At 44.3% G+C, this 20613-nt stretch overlaps 1 long non-coding RNA gene across 1 annotated transcript in view; it reads right to left on the bottom strand.

Moving 5' to 3' along the window:
• Nucleotides 1-10326, bottom strand: part of LOC139178362 (uncharacterized) — a 99676-nt gene extending 89350 nt beyond the window's left edge. The window contains exon 1 of the long non-coding RNA XR_011562780.1: nucleotides 10141-10326. This is a non-coding gene — a long non-coding RNA (uncharacterized lncRNA). The remainder of the gene's footprint in view (nucleotides 1-10140) is intronic.
• Between the last annotated feature and the right edge of the window lie 10287 nt (nucleotides 10327-20613).

Below are 20613 nucleotides of genomic sequence, written 5' to 3'. Positions count from 1 at the left end.
GATTTGTCGCTTTCCAGAAAGCAATTATGGTGATCATCCATACTGGCATTTTTCACTGCTTAATCTCTAGCCTCTCCCCAGTGGTGCTATGGCCAGGGTATCACACAGATCCAAGATCTCCTGGACCATCTCTGTTTGGAGTTGGTTGGCAGCCTCTTTCTAACTCCTGTGGTAAAAAGAGATAAACACACAAGTTGGAAACCATTGACCACCAAAGAAGCAGTCAATGACTTAACCATTGACTTAACCATCTTGATGACTTAACCATTTCTCAAGACAGGTCTGAGACCTAATTACTTTTTTCTCTCCAAGCAGAGATTTAATCCCTTTCAAACATGTGGATTTTTTGACTGGAACCCACAGATCCACCCCAAGCAGCAGAGAAAGGGGGCACAGATCCCTCAGTTTATCTTCCAAGAGCATCTTTCTGAAATGAGCATCACCCTGTAGTTGCGAATGGGGTGTGATTCATCTTGGCAGCTACATGATAGATTTGCACGTCGTTTAGGATGAAGGATCAGAAGTTGTGGCTTCAGGTTCCTGTCTACCACTGAACAAGCCCTGTGAATAGAGGTGGGTCTATTCAACTATTAGGTTCTTAGATTCTACATTCACAAAAACAAGGATGATATGACCTTCTTTATAAGGGAGAGCCAATTAAAACTGAACAATGGATGCAACACAAAATCAGGGGGAGCAAACTCTCCAAGAGTGATTAACATCATTCCTGGAGCCCTAGGGCCCAATGAAACGCCTGACAAATAGTAGCCTTTCATCGCTGTCTGTGCCCCCAAACCGCTAAGCACTGGGGCCTCTGAGATGGAAGACGAAGCTTTCTCCTGTCAGTGGTTCATTCTATCATGGAGGAGACAGATGTGTAAATGATTATTCAGAGCGATACACTTACTTCTATGGAGACCCTGATTGAGACACGACCTTGGGAAAATGTAGTCTTCAAGCCTCTTTTTTGTTTTCTGTACCATGGGGATATAACAGCCTGATCACCTTGAGAAGAAAAAGAAGGATGCCCTGTGCCATCTGTCACCCAGGAGGCACTCAGTAAATATGGAAGGGTGGGAGGTGAGGAGGACCTGTGGTCCCATTCCAACTGCTACCTCTGTCCTGGCTTTTTATGAGAGTTTCTAGAACAAGTGTATGCGTATTCCTTGATAAAAATCAAAAGTCATTAAAGCAAATGACCTTTGCTAGCCACCTAGGTGAGACCCTCATCAATGTCAGCAAGAACCACCGTACTAGTGATGCAGGTCCTGATCCCCCACCTCACACCACTAATGTGTAGCCTTTCCTTTGGTCCTTAGCAAACCAGCAGCTAAAAAGTCAGGAAACAGGAAGGTCAGCCAACTGTTCTGCCATGAAAATGCTCAATTCTATGTATGATCCCTGGTGGTTCAGATAGTAAAGTATCTGCCATAATACAGGAGACTAGAGTTCAAACCCTGGGCTGGGAAGATCCCTGGAAAAGGTAACGGCTACCCACTCCAGTATTCTTGCCTGGAGAATTCCATGGACAGAGGAGTCTGGCGGGCTATGGTTCATGGAGTCACAGAGTTGGACATGACTGTGGACACAACTGGGCAACTAACATTTTCACTTTCACTAAATGTGATCAGTGAGCGAAGACAGTGCAGATATAAAGAAAGAAAAAGCCCTTTGGGAGTCTGAATGAGTTGGGCTATTCAACTCAGCCATTGTTAAACTCTGACCAAGGTCAGGTTATTAACCCCTGTGAGGGCAACCTCATTGTCAGCATAAACATGGATTGATCACATGGGTGATGCTCCTAGAACTCAGGGATGTTCAGTATAAGGCAGCTTCCTCCCTACCAAAGACCGTGCAACACTGATGATGTTAAGGGAGGTTGGGCCATGATCTGGTATCTCTGGTCCAACTTTAAGGGAATCAAATAAAAATTCATCACCAAGAGTTAAGGATTTTTTCATCTCTGAATTCCTAGCATCCAGTCAACACTATTGCCTAGTGGTTTATTTATTAATTTATTTTTTCATTTTTCATTTTTTTTTTGAAAGTGAAAGCCGCTGAGTCGTGGCTGACTCTTTGTGACCCTGTGGACTGTAGAACATCAGGCTACTCTGTCCATGGAATTCTCCAGACAAGACACAGGAGTAGGTTGCCTTTCTGCTCTCTAGGGGATCTTCCCAACCCAGGGATTGAACCTGGATCTCCTGCATTGCAGGTGGATTATTTTTTTAATGGAAATACCTGTATGAGTGACAGTTCTCAGGATTAGTTACACTCTAACTAAATTATTCTCCACCAACCTCTAATCCTGGCCTTCTCCTATCTTCCCAGAACTGCAGAGTCCTCCACCCAGCTGCACTAGGCAAGGACCACAGCATCACTGGTGATTCTCAGCTCCAGGGAGCCCTCACCGCTGCGTCTCCCACATTCATATCGAAGCTATCGATTCCCTTTCCTAAACAAATCTCCTCTTTGTACAGTTCTGTAGCATCCAGGGCATTTACTAAACACATGATTCTAAACCAGGAGGATACACTCCTTACATTCTTATAAAGCTCTGAGGGCCCCCACCTTTAGCACAGACTCCTGCTCCAGACCCTGGTACATCCCCTGTCCCCTCAAACAACCCTTCACTAAACATCCTTTCTCCCTTTGGACGTGCAACGGGCAATTGCTTCTCATGCCTCAAACATGTCACACTGAGCCAACACTCTGACTTGGCACCCTCAGTCCCTCGGGAAGGATGTGACCTCTTTTATAGCAATTTCTGTTCACCCTTCAAGACACAGCAATTGTCACTTTCTCTCAGAAGTCTTCCTGACTTCTCTGGGCAGTGAAATAAACTGTATTTGTCTGATTCATCTCTGTATCAACCAAGCCTGACATGTCATGGCCTGCGTATGTGAGCTTAGTCAGGTCCAATTTTTTGCTACCCCAAAGACTGTAGCCCACTCATCTGTCTATGGAGTTTTGAGTCTTCACAGCTATTTCCCTGGATCTTGCCTTCCTTCTTGTATTTCCAATGCTTCTCATTCTCCATTCTTCCTGGAACAGTCTTCCTCTACTAGCCATTACATGTTGGTGTTCCTCAAGCTTGGTCATATGTCATTTAAAAATATCATGATCATAATTGTGTCTTGGCCATCAGTCTACTCCGCAGGCAGCATTAGCCACTTGTGAGCTGATGCCTCTCAAAGCTCCCTCTCTAGTCCTGCCTGCTTCTCCTTACACCCTGGACCTTTCCATTCACAGATGTGATGACAATCCTGTGGACGGCCTATTTCCCAGAGCCTGAAAACTCAATAGTGTCAAATTGATTTTACTTTTCTCTCTCTGTGCATGTGTGCTAAGTCACCTCAGTCATGTCTGAGTGCAACCCCATGGACTGGAGTCTACCAGGCTCCTCTGTCCATGGGATTTCCCAGGCAAGAATACAGAAGTGTGTTACCGTGCCCTCCTCCAGGGGATCTTCCCAACCTGGGGATCGAACCTGTGTCTCTTGCATCTCCTGCATTGGCAGGCGGGTTCTTTACCACTAGCACCATGTACCCACCCCTAAATCCTTATTCTATTTCAATGTTCTCTCATTGACATCCATGCTCAATGTCCAAGTGAGAAACCTAGACATCTTTACTGATCTGCCCATCTGATTAAGCCTCAAGGCTTCCTTTACAATAGTTTTCAAATTTGTTCAGTCTCTCCAGTCCATCACCATCCTTCATCTTTGTCTAGACCATCATTGTTTCTTTTCTGGACTTCTGCAACAAACTCCTATTTTATTTTATCTCTCTGTCTCTAGTCTTTATCCTTGTCATCCATTCTCCATCTATTAGCCAGGACCATTGCTCTAAAATACCAAGTTTATCTCACCATTTTTCTATTTGACAGCTTTCAGTGTTTCCCCTGCTTGTTTGGGGCAGATGTTCCAATGCCTCTGTATGGCGCACAAAGAGCTTGGCCTGGGCTGTCAACCCTGGGTTTCTGTGTCTTGCACCTGAGAGCCCTGCAGCGCTGTTGGGCTTCTCTTAATTCTGCCCTGGGCCCCGCTCTGTGTCTCAGCCTTCTCATCTGTTGTCTCTTCCCAAACTTCTTTAACTCCTAGCCACCTTTCAAACATCAGTATACAGTGTACTTCTTAGAATATCCGTTCTCCCTTGTCCACTACAAAATGACCAGTCCCATAAAAGGGATGTATAAAATGAATGGAATATGTATTTTTGAACAAATTATTGTATTCTTTTTCTTGAGATCAGCTATGGAATTAATTCTGTGAGACTTTTCCTCAAAAAGTGGTCTTTTTCCCCACCAATCTGTTCTCTTGTGATGTGTCTTTGCATATCCCTGAGTTTACACATTTAGAAATATACCTGAATTCTCTTTTAAGCTTATGCAAGAATTTCTTCCAAAGAGATGCTCTATATTCTATCAGGACTGTAAGAATCTTTTCCTGTTTCTATTCCCAAAGCTCTGGTTGTAGAACACACATGTGACTGATCAGAACAGAGGTTTTTTTTCTTTTTTTTTTTTTTAACTTTTATGTCACATTGTCATGGTCAGTGATGATGATCTATGCTAGCAGATCCTCTAAGTTATCCTTTTACTGGCCATACATGGTTTCTCCCTTCCACATACATTTTTGAGCTCCTACAAACAGATTTTCAATGGTCCCTCAACTCGGAGTTGTTCCTAAGCTAACTTCCTTTTTTTTTTTTTAAGAAAGTTTCAAACAACCTGCATTTTAGCATCCTACATTTGTTCTGGTTTTTGCAATTCTAGACCCTTGTGCCAAAGAGAGAGCAAATCCTCTAGCCCTTTGATCTTCAGGATCCTTCAATTATCTTCTTGGCCTCCTTCTGTTGTCACTTAGAGTAAGTATAGTCGTCTTTGTCAATGAAAGGTAATCTCACTCTTCTTTTCATTATTCCTGGGCCCCTTGGCTGAATGCCTTCTAGTCGTTGCCTTTCCTTCTCATACCACACGGCCCGAAGCTGCATGGCAGTCCAGGTGCCGTCTCCATGGAACTAAAGGATCAAAGCCAGGACCGATGCCCCCTGGTTCAGGAGTTCCCAGCCCTTGTCTCTCCCTCAGAACGCAGCATGACTCAGGACAGTGCTGTCACCACCAGCTCAGCCTGTTCACCTCAAATTCCATGGTCCTTCCCAGCTGGTAAATTACTTTGAAACCTAAGTGCCAACTGTTGGTCACTCTCCTCTTGAGTTTTCTCTCCATAGTCCCTCTTTACTTGAAAGCACTGTGTTCTCAATGGTGATTTTGATCTTCAGGTTTGAACCTTTTGATTTAAAAGCTACAGGTGGTTCTAGCTCTTTGCAACACCTTGAAATTGGCTTAAGGAAAGCACAATACCTTACTCCACCATTTTACTTCTTGCAAGAGGAGAAAGATGAGCCTAGCATATGTGTGCGTGCTAAGTCACTTTAGTCATGTTTGACTCTTTGCAACCTCATGGATTGTAGGCAGCCAGGCCCCTCTTTCCATGGGATTTCCCAGGCAGGAATACTGGAGTGGGTTGCCATTTCCTTCTCCAGGGGATCTCCCCAACCCAGGCATCGAACATGCATCTCTGATGTCTCCTGCATTAGCAGATGAGTTCTTTACCACTAATGCCACCTGGGAAGCCCATAGTGTATAGCACAGGAAACTATATTCAATATCTTGATATAGCTTATACTGGGAAATAATGTGGGAGACCCCAGTTTGAGTCCTGGGCCGGGAAGATCCACTGGAGAAGTGATAGGCTACCCACTCCAGTATTCTTGGGCTTGCCTAGTGGCTCAGCTGGTAAGGAATCTGCCTATAATCTGTGAGACCTGGGTTCGATCCCTGAGTTGGAAAGACCACTTGGAGCTATGCACTCCAGTATTCTGGCCTGGCATGGAGAATTCCATGACCTGTATAGCCCATTGGGTCGCAAAGAGTTGGACATGACTGAGTGACTTTCACTCACTCATATATGTACATTTATATATATATGATATATATATATATATGATATATATATGGAGAAGGCAATGGCACTCCACTCCAGTACTCTTGCCTGGAAAATCCCATGGATGAAGGAGCCTGGTATGCTGTAGTCCATGAGGTCACTAAGAGTCAGACATGACTGAGCAATTTCACTTTGACTTTTCACTTTCATGGATTGGAGAAGGAAATGGCAACCCACTCCAGTGTTCTTGCCTGGAGAATCCCAGGGACGGGGGAGCCTGGTGGGCTGCCGTCTCTGGGGTCGCACAGAGTCGGACACGACTGAAGCGACTTAGCAGCAGCAGCAGCATGATATACCTATATATATATGTGTGTGTGTGTGTGTGTGTGTGTGTGTATGAATAACTTTGCTGTACATGTGAAGTAACACAACATTGTAAGCCAATTATATTCCAGGAAAAAGAAAAACAAAATGAAGCAAAATCTGCCCCCCACAAAATAACAATAATAAAATATTTTAAAAAGAGAGAAGAAAGGATAAGAAATGCATCTGTGCTCTGTCCCCCACGACAACACAATGTTTTCATGTCTCACTCAGCGATAATGCCTGCCTGTCTTTCCAAATTACATTGGGTTTTCCGGTTAATGTTTTAAAATAAATATTGTTGTATCTGCTTCTAAACTAAAAGTTGAAAAAAAAACATAAGAGCCAGTGTATTATAGTACAATGAGCGTGAGTCTGACGTTAGGTATTCTGGGTGTGTTTCCTCTCCTGTGGTTTGTTGAGCTCACTCTTGTTCCTTCCCTGTGTCAGCATCTTCATCAGTGAAATGGGTAGAAAATATAAGCCCAGTCTGTTGTGAAGGAAAAAGTGAAAATGATTCCAGACGTTTTCTATATACTTGGAAGTTCTATGTAAATCAATCAGATTTTCTTCAGAAATCTTGGAAAAGTCAAGCATCTGAGGTTTAGAACTTTTTATACATTGATATGTGTATCAGGAAGGAAATGGCTACCCACTCCAGTATCCTTGCCTAGAGAACCTCATGGACAGATGAGCCTGGAAGGCTACAGTCCGTGGGGCTGCAAAAGAGTCAGACACAGCTTAGCAAATAACAACAACAGCCACAAACACTGACATAGAGGCAATTTCTAAAGAGTTTATTTTTTTAACTAAAAATGAAGAGGAGATTTGGTTATGAGAAAATGAGATTTCAAATATATTATAATAAGAGATGATGTTTATATTTTCTTTTAGCAGGCAATCTAGCATTTTTCAAGTCAGTCATCAGCAACTATACATTTAGCTGGTGAGTGTTATGAGCAGAATATATCAGGGGAATTGGAGGAATTCTACAGCAAGAATACTGCCCTCCAACAGCTCAGAGTGGAGCTGGAGCTATCATCCCCACATCAAAAAAGAGGGTCTAGGTTGAAATCAAGATACAATTTGTCAGTATCCAGAGAATGCTAAGGAATGGAGAGTGGGATGTGGAGCATCAAGAAAGACTTCCTGGAGGAGGTGTGATTCCATCTAGGTCATGGAGAGCCTAGAAAAGTCATCCTGAAAATGCATACAGGCATTCTTTTTTTAATTTAAATTTAATTTTAAAACAATTTGAAATAGAACATCAATTTAAATTTAAATTAAAATTTAAGGAGAACCCTGCATGAAAACTTTTGTTCTCCTTCTTACTCTCCCTTGCATCTTGGCGCTGAAAACTCTTTGGCACTTGGCAGCCTTCTAGCCTCAGGTGTGGTCTTCACCACCACCCTTTCCCCAGCTTATCCAGGTGGTCACTCAGAGTCGTGGTGATGGTCACCACCTCATCACACCAGCCTTCACACTGTCCTGTGCTTGATGGCTACGTCCCACCCTGTGGGCCTCCTCTGCCCTCACCCTTATTATAACCTTTCTGTTTTATGTTCAATGACCATTTCCTGCCCTGTGCCCCGCTCCCTTCCTTCCATGGGTGTAGGCCCTTCACGGGACCCTCCGGGAACCCGTCTCTGCATCTTCTCTGGTCACAAAGGCCGCACAGAGATGCCTGTGTTTCCTCTCTAGCTTCTTTACTCAGTGAGCTTAAGAAAGCTGGGGTAGGCTGAACCAGGAATTCCCTTGGTTTTAACACAAAATATGGTCAGTGTAAATGGCCTATTTGTCCTGGCTAAATGGCTGTCCCCTGGGATAGCTGAAAATGCTCTTTTAGGCTGGCTAACAACTCCAAGCCCCTGGGCCCCCTGGGCTCCCGGCAGGCGGATGGTGGGAGTCCATTAGCCGCCTCACCTCCTGCCCTTTCTGGTCTCACCTGGACCCTTGTTACCTGTGCCGGGGCCTCCTGGTCTCCAGAGGTCCATGCCTGCTTCTACCTGGGCCCCAGCAAAAATGGGGAAGTTCAAGCCATTGCCCACCTTAATCCAATGAGCCTTGCCTAATAGACTGTGAGGAAGGTTTGGTGTGAGTCCTCCAAAGGGGAAAAAGGAATAAAAAGTAATGTAGCGTAGTAGAGTGGGAGGGACAGAGAAAGAATAAACATCGGACGCATTTGCCTTAGCATCTTGACAAAATGTGTAACCGCAACAGGTGATAGGGGATTTCCCTGGTGGCTCAAATGGTAAAGACTCAGCCTGCTAATGCAGGAGACCCTGGTTTGATCCCTGCGTTGAGAAGATGCCCTGAGGGAGGGGAAGGCTGGTGGCTCAAATGGTAAGGACTCAGCCTGCTAATGCAGGAGACCCTGGTTTGATCCCTGCGTTGAGAAGATGCCCTGAGGGAGGGGAAGGCTACCCACCCCAGTATTCTTGCCCAGAAAATTCCATGGATAGAGGAGCCTGGTGGGCTACAGTCCATGGAGTCACAAAGAGTCAGTCACGACTGAGTGACAAAGCACACACGCATGCAACAGGTGATCTGATCTGTCAGAACTCAAGTTTCCTCAGGGCTTCCCTGGTAGTCCGCAGGTTAGGACTCTGCACTTCCACTGCAGGGAACATGGGTTCGATCCCTGGTTGGGAGCTAAGACCTACAGGCTTCACAGCCAGGTTGGTGTGGAGTGGGCATCCTAGCCTACACACTGCAGGAATGCTGGAAGGATCCCACTGATGGGAGTGAAGCCCCCGGTGAAGCATCGAAAAGTGGTACCTGATGCAGAGGTTATTGGTATCTTCCTAAACAGCTCAGGTACCTTTAGAAGTTGAAATGCCTGATTCTATTACCCACATTCATACGAGCGGCTAAGTGGCTAAGTCACTTCAGTCGTGTCCACCTCTGTGCGACCCCATAGACGGCAGCCCACCAGGCTCCCCCGTTCCTGGGATTCTCCAGGCAAGAAGACTGGAGTGGGTTGCCATTTCCTCCTCCAATGCATGAAAGTGAAAAGTGAAAGTGAAGCCGCTCAGTTGTGTCCGACTCTTAGCGACCCCATGGACTACAGCCTACCAGCCTCCTCCATCCATGGGATTTGCCAGGCAAGAATACTGGAGTTGGGTGCCATCGTCTTCTCCACATTCATATGAGGGGACAATCTTATTTCTCACTTTTGTTAGAAGTGGTGTCTCTGGTGTTTACCTTCTGTGAACTTTCCAGAATTAAATGGCTTGAGTGTACAGTTAGACCGCTTTTTTCATGTTAAATATAATGATGTGCAGAAAAGAGGAAATTCATTTTAACAGGACAAATGTAGCCTGTTTATAGTGAGCACCCTTAACAATATTAAATCATTTCCCTGCGTGATAAACTAATAACAGGAGCACTGAGCCAATTCAAGGGGTAGATTTTTATCCTGGGAAAGTAGCAATAAACCCTGATCCTCCTTTTATCAAAGCCTGTTCAATTTAAAGAACTAACTGCAGTTCACAAGAACTGAATTTGCTTATTGATTAATCCATACCTGCATAGTATTTGGTACTATATGTTACCATCATGTTAAGATACAATTTTCTCCAAACTGTATGAGTCTAGTCATTTAAAATATAAAAAGTAGGTAATTATAGTCAGAAGAATTCATTACAATTGGAGTATAGGTAAACAGAAAGGGCCATTACTACTTAGTCATTAAAATTCTGCAAGTAAAATGTAAGAAGAAAAAGTAAAAGACCAAACACCATCCACACCCTTCCTGTTATTCCTCCCATAATTTTTTTTTTTTCCTTGTGAGTCAGACGCTCCATGCCTGGGGAATAGTTATTTCTTACCTCGTTGATCAAGGTGGAACAGGTTGTGGGGGAGCCAAGCGTCCACCTGGGAGAGGGTCACGGTCCCCAGAGCAGACGGTGCGGTTCCGTCACCTGTAATTGTCATCGGAAAACTAACTGGAAGCTGCGAGCTTGGACATCATTTATTGGGTAAGAGGAAGGAAGAGAGAAGTATTTAAATGAAAGAAGAAGGTGACAATCTTTAAAAAGGACCACATAACAGATGCATCTCCAGAACCGCTCTGTAACTATCTGCAAATCAGTACTGCTTAAAGTCTGAGACACAGAGAGAAGATGGGGGTGAAGCCACTGTTGACAAATTCTTCAGTGAAACAGGAAAAGACAGGTTGAAGGTTCTCTGTCTGTGTGGGGGTGGTACAGGCAGAGGGCACAGCAGAGAGAAGGTAGAGTTTCAACATCAGTTGAAAAACACAGGCCATGTGAGCTCTCTGCAGACCAGCTGATTCCCTGCAGTGAATTCACTAGGGAGAAGGGATTTGGAGGTGCGATCTCATTACTAATTTTGTTAAAAACCCACCTGTGAACAAAGCAAAAGAAATGGTCCCTGGGACCTGGGGAGGGGTGGGGGGTGGGGGGGCTGTGTGCTCAGGTGTGGACAGCCCTTAACCTAATCAGCTGCTTGACTTCAGGGCTCCGGATAAACTGTCAGGAGTTCTCCCACGGAAAATGAATGCAAATGAATGAATGCAGATGAAGCTAAAAACCCAACCACGAGGCTGCCGATGGCCAGCTCATTTCAGCTCGCAAAACTGATGTGGGTGATTAGCAAGCAAATGATAACAAATGATAAAACAGAGTTGTATTGGGTTGACCAAAACCATCATTCATGCTTTTTGTAGCATCTTATGGCCTGGTGGCTCAGATGGTAAAGAATCTACTCACAATGTGGGAAACCTGGGTTTGATCCCTGGGTTGGGAAGATCTCCTGAAGGAGGAAATGGCTACCCACTCCAGGATTCTTGCCTGGAGAAAGCCATGGACAGAGGAGCCTGGCGGCTACTGTCCATACGATCATAAAGAGTCGGACATGACTAAGTGACTAACACTTTCACTCTCATGGAAAAACTCAAATGGACTTTTTGGCCAACTCAATATCTAATCCCTATCTAAAGAGGCAGAAAAGTTTTCTATGGCTGACTGTATGTATACACAGGGTCATGCATCTGTTATACCTTTCTGTAAATTAAATTTATTGACTCAGTGTTTTCTGAACAGGTCAGGGGCTTCTGCCTTCAGGTGAGGCTTGATCAAGAGGCTCAATCATGTCCCCAAGAATCTAGTTCTTCTGGGTCTCTTCATTCTGTGTCCTTGGATGGTTGGGCATCCTCAGGACATATGCCATGGTCCCTGGGAAGCCCCTTGCTCTCCCTCACCGTAGCAAATGCTGCTTAGTCCTTCTCCACATTTTACCACGTCTCCATCCAAAGAAACATGGTCTTCTTCAGTGAGGCCTTCTGGAAAGCAGCTTCCAAGATGGGTCACATGGGTTATCCGTCCCTTATATTCTACTTCCTACAACATAGCACTTCCTGTTCTGATGGAAGTGGGCTCTGTATTTGCACAGAATTATGTCTTGGTTCACACTTTGGCCAACAACTGGAACATTCTTCCTTCATGACTTCCTTTTTATTCCTGTCTGTGTTTTATTTTGTTCTGATCTCTCACTCCATGCCACCAAACCTTGGCAACCACTGATCTTTCTATCATCTCCATAGTTTTGCCTTTGCTAGAATGTCATATAGTTGGAACCATCCAGTATTTAGCCTTTTCAGGTTGGCTTCCTTCACCGAGAAATATGCATTTACAGTTTCTCCATGTCTTTTCAAGGCTTGATAGCTCATTTCTTTTCATTGACAAATAATATTCCAGTGTACGGATGTACCATGGTTTTATTTATCCATTAACCTATTGAAGGACAGCTTGATTGCTTCTAGCTTTTAGCAGTAATCAATAAAGCGAGAATAAGAAAGTGTGCATGCTTAGTCTTGTCCGACTCTTTTGTGACCCCATGGACTGTAGCCCTCAAGGCTCCTCTGTCCAGGGGATTTTCCAGGCAAGAATACTGGAGCAGGTTGCCATTTCCTTCTCCAGGGGACAGTGATCAATAAACCTGCTATAAACATTGGTGTACAGATTTTTATGTAGTCATGAGTTTTTAACTTCCTCTTTTAAAATTCAGCTCAAATGCCTGGGGGTTGGGAGGGGAGCTCCAGGAAGTGTGGCCTGCTTCTCTCTGGCTGGGAGCAGGCATTGCCACTGTGTGCCCAGAGTACCTGGCACCTCTCTTGCTATGCTGCTCATGAGACTGCATTGGATAGCTTGCCCACCAGCCGCCCCAGCTAGACTGTAGGCTCAGAACTAGAGAGTCTGTTCAGCTGTGCTTCAAAAGCACCCACATTAAGTGGTCGAGATATATTTGTTGGTCTTAACTTTAAACCAGACTTGAGTTCCTGGAGTTAATTTCAGCATTTTCTTTTAAGTGCCACTGGTGTAGTGGTATCATGCAAGATTCCCATTCTTGTGATTTTAGGGGAGTTTGGGCTTCCCTTCTAGCTCAGCTGGTAAAGAATTCACTCAGTGAAGGAGATCTGGGTTTGATCCCTGGGTTGAGAAGGAAATGGCTACCCACTCCAGTATTCTGGCCTGGAGAATTCCACGGACTGTATAGTCCATGGGGTCACAAAGAGTCGGACGTGGCTGAGTGATTTTCACTTCACTTCAAAGTGGAACTAGTGATAAAGAACCCACCTGCCAATGCAGGAGATGTAAGAGATGAGGGTTCAGTCTCTGCGTCAGTAAGATCCCCAGGAGGAGGGCACGGCAGCCCACTCCAGTATTCTTTCCTGGAGAATCCCATGGACAGAGGAGCCTGGCAGGTTACAGTCCATGGGATCACAAAGAGTCTGACAGGACTGAAGAGTCTTAGCACACATCTTTGGGTAGTTCATCCTCAAAGGTAAATGTCAAGTTAAAAAGCAAGATCTAAGTGGCATCTTCTAAGCCATGTCATCTGTGTCACAGTTTAAGTGTGACATTGATTCTGGTGAGAAAAGGCAGATCTACAAGCTTTGATGGAGTCAGAAATGAGGTTGAATGGCGAGGACAGGGCTAGTCTTCTGCTAGGAGGGAAAGCTGGTTTAGATGTTCAGAGAGAAAATCAGTGCATCACGGTTGTAGGAAGGATAGAGGAGCAGCCGAAGAGATAAATAAAAATACATAAAGTATAAAAATAAAAGAAGGAAAATCCTGTACAGATGTTAGGGATGTCACACAAATTTGGGTTTGAGTTCCCTGACAGCCTGAGCAAAGGGGGAAACAGGATGAATTACAATCCATTGTGGTCATCAGATTATAGAAGAAAAATATGCCCTTCAGATGCCTTTCTATCCCCCCGACATTGGTTCCAGACATGTATTTTGCTACAGTGGGTATCCACAAAGGGAGCTCTGTGTTAGGACTTGATATCATTATTTTAACAGCAACAAGCCACAAAATATCACTTCTTAGTGTAGGCAAGGATGATTCCACACAAAGTCTGTCTTCAGAAGCAAAAGCTGTGTTGATGTGGACAAAACAGTAATATTATGAAGCTATCAGGCAAAAGAGACCCTCTGTACTGAACCCTCAGCTGAAATTGGATGAGTTCGTAATTGATGCTTTTGAACTGTGGTGTTGGAGAAGACTCTTGAGAGTCCCTTGGATTGCAAGGAGATCCAATCAGTACATCCTAAAGGAAATCAGTCCTGAATATTCATTTGAAGGACTGATGCTGAAGCTGAAACTCCAATACTTTGGCCGCCTGATGTGAAGAACTGAATCGTTTGAAAAGACCCTGATGCTGGGAAAAATTGAAGACAGGAGGAGAAGGGGATGAAAGAGGATGAGATGGTTGGATGGCATCACCAACTCAATGGACATGAGTTTGAGTAAACTCCAGGAGTTGGTGATGGACAGGGAGGCCTGGCATAATGCAGGCCATGGGGTCACAAAGAGTCAGACACAACTGAGCGACTGAACTGAACTGATAAGCAGAACCCCTGGGTATGTGGCAGGGGGAGGTTGGGCAAGGCACCCTGTGGTGGTTTAATCTCTAAGTTCTGTCCAACTCGTGTGACCCCATGGACTGTAGCCTGCCAGGCTCCTCTGTTCATGGGATTCTCCAGGAGAGAATACTGGTGTTGGTTACCATTTCCTTCTCCAGGGGATCCAGGGGATCTTCCCAACCCAGGGACTGAACCCATGTCTCCTGCATTGCAGATGGATTCTTTGCCAAATGAGCTACAAGGGAAGCCCAAAGCATCCTGTGAACCTTCTATTTGTCACTGGCTAGTGAACTCTGGGAGTTGGTGTTGGACAGGGAGGCCTGGCATGCTGCGATTCATGGGGTCGCAAAGAGTTGGACACGACTGAGCAACTGATCTGATCTGATCTGATCTGATGGAGGTCAACCTATTCCTGTGCTGTCTGCTTCCTGGGTTCTGGAATATTCTAACATATTTGTTTTGGGCTCAGTTAATCAGGGGCTGAAATGAAGTTGGTGGTTTCCATATGTTGATTCATTTCATTTGCAAGAGTATGTGTGAGTGGGAGTGGGTGAGGGACAGCAAGGAAAAGGTCCCAAAGGGACAGCTTTCTAAGGGGAAAAAAATGCTGGAAGGAAAAGAGGAGGGTCCGCGCTGTGGATCATCATCTGTGTATGCTTCCTAGGCAGCGCTAGCGGTGAAGAACCTGCTTGCCCATGCAGGAGACTTAAGAGACTCGGGTTTGATCCCTGGGTTGAGAAGATGCCCTGGAGGAGGGAATGTACAATATTCTTGGCTGGAGAATCCCATGGACAGAGGAGCCTGGTGGGCTAGAGTCCATGAGATCGCAAAGAGTCTATAGCCAATAGTCTAGGTATCTTTGTATCCATATTATATAATTAAATGCCAACAGCAGTTACCCTGGTGGCCCAGCAGTAAAGAATCCACCAGCAATGAGGGAGCCACAGGCTCCATCCCTGGGTTGAAAAGATCCTCTGGATAAGGAAATGGCAACCCATTCCAGTATGCCTGGGAAATCCCATGGATAGAGGAGCCTGATGGGCCACTGTCCATGGGGTCGCAAGAGGCAGACCCAACTGAGTGACTAAAGCACCACCACCATCACAAACAGCAATCATAGGTGGATTCTTTCTCTCCCAGATAAAGAGACCAAGCTCAGAGTGGTGGGGACCCCATAGCTATGTGGAAGAATCAGATTAAACTAGATGAAATTAAATCAGCTTAACTCCATAAAGTTCCTCAGCTTGTCTGCTCCATCATCTTTCCCAGTGCCATTTGAAATACTTAATTGTTTAAAATTTTATATTGAGCTTATTTGATTAACAACGTGTTTCATATGTACAGCAAAGTGATTCATTTTTACATATATATGTATCTATTTCTTTACCATGTGATTTTTTTTTAATTTGATTTTATGTTGGAGTAGAATTGATTAACAATGTTGTGTTAGAGTCAGGTGTACAGCAGAATGATTCTGTAATACACACACGTATCTATTCTTTTTCAAATTCTTGTCCCACTTAGGTTATTACAGTGTAGGAGCAGCATTCCCTGTGCTATACAGTCAGACCTTGTTGTTTATCTATTTTAAGTATAACAGTGTGTGCATGTCGATGGATAGCAATATGTGGCATATGTTCACTAGATAGGTGGTTCTCAATATTGTTTATTTTCATTAAAATATTCAGAGACTTTTCCCTAAATGCCCCCCATGAAATGTTGATACCACCATATATTGAATACTTGTTTATGTACCATCTATATGCTTGTGATTTAAATGTACAGTGAAATTTCTCTACTCCCCCAAGAAACAACTTTAGCCCATTTGGGGGGTAATGTTGCCTTTCCCTGAAAATATATGCTTTGCCAAAAATATATTATAAATGCATGGTCGCTTAATAATATGTAAAAGCTTTATAAATTTGAAGTGATAGATCTATATCATTTAATTTGTCTTGTGAAAGTCGCTCAGTCATGCCCGACTTTTTGCAACCCCATGAACTATACAGTTCATGGAATTCTCCAGACCAGAATACTGAGTGGGTAGCCATTCCCTTCTCTAGGGGATCTTCCCAACCCAGGGATCAAACCCAGGTCTCCTGCATTGCAGGTGGATTCTTTACCATCTGAGCCACCAGGGAAGGTGATTTAGGTAAATAAGAACCAGAGGGTCCAGGAAAGTGAGCCAAGCTCACAGAGACAGGAAAGGCAGAACCAGGCAGATACTAAAGCATCCTGAATCCCACCCCAGCACTCCCACCATGCCAGGGTGATCAATAAATGGATGGCTTTTCAAGGTGCTCTGGGTCCTTCCTATAATACCTCCTGTACTTAACAGAATAATGCTATTTGGGGAGAAACCAGGGTCTGCCCAGTGGCCGTGGAAAATCATCAAGGCACCACCTGCAGCCATCTTTTAGACATATCATTTGGACAATAGAGTGTATCAGTTTTGCATTGCTACCATGACAAATTACCATAAACTCAGTGGTTTAAAGCAGCACACGCTTATTCTCTTATAAGTTTGGAGGCCAGGAGCGCCAAATGGTTCTAACAAGGCCAAAATCTAGGTGTCAGAATGGCTATAGTTCTCTAGAGGCTCTGGAGGAAAAGGTTTTTTCCAGTCTCTAGATATGGTCCACAGTCCTCGGCTTGTGGCCCCTTCTAGCAATCACATCATTTGACCTCTGCTTCCAGCATCACATATCCTCTGACTTGGAGCCTCCTTCCTCTTTCCCTTCTCAGGATGCTGGTGATTACACTGAGCCCCCAGGATAGTTCAGGTTAATCTCCCCATCTCAAAATTCTAATGTATAATAATTGCATCTGCAAAGTTTTTCTCTTTTTTTGGTCATGAAGGTAACGGATTTACAAGTTTGAAAAATCAGGATTTGACCATCTTTGGGGACATTAGTCTTGCTACCACATACATCATTTGAGTTTGTCTGAGACTGCATTGGTTTTAAAAGTGAAAATCCTGTATCTTCAGAATCTCTTTAGTCCTGGGGGGACCAGGACCATTAGTCACCCTAAGTGTGTGATGGGATGAGGCCTAAAATCCATACTCATTGGAAAGGTTAGTAGTTTATATTTTTCACTCGGACTTGGACCCTTTTTAGGTCTGCAGTTTGGGCACTATCAGCCTCCACCTCCCGTTTCCTCCTCTAGAAATACCCAGCTATTGGTTGCTTTTCCTGTTTCTATGCTTTTGCCTTACCAACCCTCAACTTAGTGTTTCCTTCCCCCCCTCTCCTTTCAAATGACCAACTCCTGCTCACTGAGAGGCTGAACAGTATGTATCCCAAACCCTTCTCTTATCAAGCACTGATCAAGCCCTTACAGCACTTATTAAGACATAATTACAAGTCGACCTCCTAGATTATGAGTGGTATCTTTAATTCAAAGTCTGTTGCTTTTTAGTCAGTAAGTCATGTCCATCTCTTTTGTGATCCCCATGGACTGTAGCCCACCAGGCTCCTCTGTCTATGGGATTTCCCAGGCAAGAATAATGGAGTGGGTCGCCATTTCTTTCCGCAGGAGATCTTTCCAACCTATGGATCAAACGTGTGTCTCCTGCATCTGGTACATTGGCATGCAAATTCTTTACCACTGAGCCACCAGGGAAGCCCAATTCAAGGTCTAGGTCATATTTATCTTTGTTAGAAAAGGGGATTTCATGGGTCTTTGACAATTATCTTTGATTCAGGAAATACTTGCTGATTTGAAGTGAAGGGAAGAATAAATACATGAGTGGCTGGTGGATGGTAAGAGAAATGGATGGCTAGGTGAATGGATGAGTGGACCCCTGGAGGGCTGGCTAAGAATAATCGTCATGTCTAGAGGGCAACTTGGAGCCTGACAGCATCTAGGCAAAGAAAGATGCATACCTAGAGTCACTAGTATATATCAGCCCAGAGAGGCTGCAATGAAAACAAAAGGCTGTGAAGCAAAGGAAAGCAGAAAAAAGAAAAGAAGGGAAAAGTAAAAACAAAAACAAAACAAAAAGCCCTGGTGGTTTGCAGCCTGGACCACACGCCCACAAATAGATCTGCATCCCCCAGGTGGAATTGTTCTGGAAGTCCAGAGGAAGACACATGTAGCCCAAGCACAGACCACACCATTTATCCTTTTTAATTACCGTTCCTCCAGTCCAGACCCACACTAGGAGGAGAATGTCTGCCATGCATTTTAATCTCAGAGTTCTGCATGGATATTTATCAGCCCCAGATATAAAGCCACTTCCCTGTCTACATTTCTCACATGCTAGGCAGCATCTTGCTTTTTTGGAGGGCTGTGAAGGTGCTTAGTCACTCAGTCTTGTCCAACTCTGTGCAACCCCATGGACTGTAGGCCCCCCAGGCTCCTCTGTCCATAAGGATTCTGCAGGCAAGATACTGGACTGGGTTGCCATGTCCTCCTCCAGGGGGTCTTCCCAACCCAGGGACCAAACCCAAGTCTCCTACATTGCAGACAGATTCTTTACCAACTGAGCTATGAGGGAAGCCCAAGAATACTGAAGTGGGTAGTCTATCCTTTCAGTGTTACTTGAAAGTGTGCAGTCTAGAGCTCAGCCTCTTCCTGAGTCAAAAAGTTTAGAAATCAGTGGATTCAGTTACCAAGTGGGTTCCCAGACCTCCCTGGGGCCATCTTGGAAAGAGACCTATAGACTTTTGACCTTCTGCTTGCCCAGCAGAGACTGAACTCCTAACTCCTAAATGCTCATAACTAAATACCCCCACTTTTTTGTGATGAGCCTCCTTTCTGTTACTGCCTCATCACCAGTGGAGAATTGTCAGCAAAATATGAGAGGACTAGGTACCCTGGACTCTGTGACATTGCTGACTTTTGTTACAACTACTTCTTCTGCATCGTAAATGGCCTGGTATTGACATTCAGCTTGGGAGCCTCATCTATATCCTGGTGAGATCTGAGTTCAAGGTCATCAAATATGGCAGCCTGGTTGTTTGACAAGGTGGTAGCCTACTAAATGTCAACTTTGTGGGGCCAAGACCAGTGTTGTGGGGTTTCTCGTAATTCATGGGATTTGCTGGTGTATCTCCAAATTCAACCCTAAAGAAGTGCAATACCTCAGTTGGGCTTTGGACAACACAGATAGGCAACTCTGTCCCTTGGCAGATACATGCTTTTGAGGAATGAGCCTCAGTTTTTTCAGCCATTGCAGAGGGCTGAAGTTCAAACCCAGTGGTCACTAAAGGTATTTCCAGCCTTGTCATTCTAACATTCTGGTATGCCTGGCTTTGTTTAGGATGCTATGAATTTGTTAGTACACTAGCCTTTGCCTATTCTGATAGATAAGGTCAGGGAATATAGTTCTTACACATCTGCAGTTAAGTATTAACATAAATCGTCTGCCTGAATCCTGGCTTTGGTTACTCTGTGGATCAAACCATGGCCCCGTAAGCACGATAATGATTGGTTATGGTGGCCATATGTCCTGGGTTTCTTTGGACAGCCTTGATTTCAAATATTCTGTCCCATCGACAGAGCTAGTGTCAGATCATCTATCCCAATTCTGATTCAAAAATATGGTCTCCATATGGCAGATGTATCTTCACCACTATGGGATAGAAGGCTTTCTTTACCCACGTACAAAAGCTCTTCCCTGCCTTCCTTTCCCAGGCAGATGAAGCTGCTTCTCTGAGCTCCCACTACAGTTGCTGTATCATCTTCATTCAAGCACTTTCATTCTGGTGTCTTGCGTTGGACTGTGGCCCTCAAAAGGCAGGGATACTAATTTTTCATCTCTATATTTCTAGCACCAGTTCTGAAAAAAAACTAGAAACAATTTTCAGGGATCTGTTACATGACACAGTAGAAATCTTCCTGAAAAGTTGAGGCTGTGCATGTTTAAATTAAAATCTCTTTCCAGTAGAACCAGAGGATCTATTACTAGAAGAAGAAATTCTATACTATATATTTGTTTTCCTTTTCGTTCCCCCAAATAATTCTTTCAGCCTCTCTAAAAGATCTGGACTGACAGATGCCATTAGCTAGAAGGGAGCTGATCTTGGAAGCAGGTTCTCTTAGCTCTGTGGAATTCAGCTCACTTATGGCCATCAAACTGAGAGATCAGAAGAAAGAATCCATATTTTAAATCTGACAGGAATGCTGTCAGCTCTGCAGTCATAGTTTCCTTTGCAAATAAAAATCCAAATTGCAGCTTTTTAATTGCTTCAAGAACTAAAGAAGAAAACAGGCTTTTCAGAGTGCAAGGGGGCAAGAGGACCATCTCATGACCTTCAGAGATAAACCTCAGCCACCTGCCTTGCATTTCTGATGGTTGGCTGCTTCTAGTACCAAGTGCCTTCCTTAAGTACCACTTCTTCCTGATCTTTCTAGATGAGTTTATCTCCCAGTTTCCTCCAACCCAGTGTCCACTCTGACCATC

This window comes from Bos indicus, chromosome 21 (assembly GCF_029378745.1).
Source record: "Bos indicus isolate NIAB-ARS_2022 breed Sahiwal x Tharparkar chromosome 21, NIAB-ARS_B.indTharparkar_mat_pri_1.0, whole genome shotgun sequence".
NCBI lineage: Eukaryota > Metazoa > Chordata > Mammalia > Artiodactyla > Bovidae > Bos > Bos indicus.
This window is presented reverse-complemented; position numbering and strand designations above follow the sequence as displayed.